At 37.0% G+C, this 1,246-nt stretch overlaps 1 pseudogene; it reads left to right on the top strand.

Moving 5' to 3' along the window:
• The first annotated feature begins 320 nt into the window (after positions 1–320).
• Positions 321–1,246, top strand: part of LOC127367365 (plancitoxin-1-like) — a 16,995-nt pseudogene continuing 16,069 nt past the window's right edge.

The raw sequence follows: 1,246 nt of genomic DNA, 5'->3' as shown, positions 1-1,246 counted from the left end.
AGCAAACTGGAGACAGACGAGGGGTGAGCAGGCAGAGGGGTCAGGGACAGAAGGGCAGTTCAGGTTACCTGGGCAGGGACGACGAGGACGGGTCAAGGACAAGTAGGGTCGAAACCAAGGAAGCAATCCGGAAAATACTGCGAGAGAGCTTTGCATGCTGCTAAAGACAATCTGGCAGAGACTGAGTGAACAGAGTGGGTTTAAACCAGGTGAGGGAACACAGGTGAAGGTGGTTGCACTGATGAGGTGAGAGTGGCAGGCAGGTGAACAGGAAAAGTACTGGCAGAACTGGCAGTAGGACGGAAAGCCAGGAACGGATCATGACAGTTCTGAGTCACTGTAATAAAGTTAAATATGTATTTGGATAAAGAGTTAGAATACAAATCTGCTACAGATGTATAAACTGCTTCTATTTAAATAACTATGTTAATGTTATTTTTATAAGATTCTATTTATGCTTCTTGACTTGAAGTCCTTGTTTGGTTTATATTGTCAGCATTTTATGATTATTGATATGTACCAAGATAACAAGGCAATTTCCTTTCATGGTAAAACCGACTACAATAAAACTCATTTGGATTCTGATATCTTGTAGTTTCATTTTTGTTGAATAAGCAAATAAAAAACAGACTTTAACATCTTGTCACCTCGTTTATGAATCTAATTATGTGAAATTCATTGTATGTTTTCATTGTTTTCTGGTTCAATGTTTTAATAGTTGCTTTATGACTTAGATAATCAGTGAATGTATTTTAGATTATTTTCCTCATGTTCACATCTTGAGGTTTTTCCTCTTTGCACTGTACAGGAAGAGAAGGTAGACAGTGAGTCTTTTGTCCGTTTGATTATCACATTTTCAGCGTGTGAGTGGAGAGGACTACAACTGCATGTTATAGTGCAATCCAGTATCGTATAATGACAATAAAATTCACCCTTGAACCCTCGATAACTCCTATCTCTTCTTCCTGTTCTCAAGAATGACTTGATTAACTGTTAACTATTAACCTGTGAAGCACAACTCTTTTTGTTTTCGTACAATACTTTAAAGCTTTGCACATGTATAGTTATCCATCTGGACAATATTCCACTTTATTGTATAAAGTCTATCTGTTTTTAAAATGTTAATGTATTTTTTATTCTTTTCCACTATTTGCTCTACATTTACCCTTCGCTGCCTGGGCAATTTTAAATTTCCCCTACTGTGGATAAATAAAAGAACATGTTATCTTATCTCAAAGACTCTGTT

This window comes from Dicentrarchus labrax, unplaced genomic scaffold, assembly GCF_905237075.1.
Source record: "Dicentrarchus labrax unplaced genomic scaffold, dlabrax2021, whole genome shotgun sequence".
NCBI lineage: Eukaryota > Metazoa > Chordata > Actinopteri > Moronidae > Dicentrarchus > Dicentrarchus labrax.
This window is presented reverse-complemented; position numbering and strand designations above follow the sequence as displayed.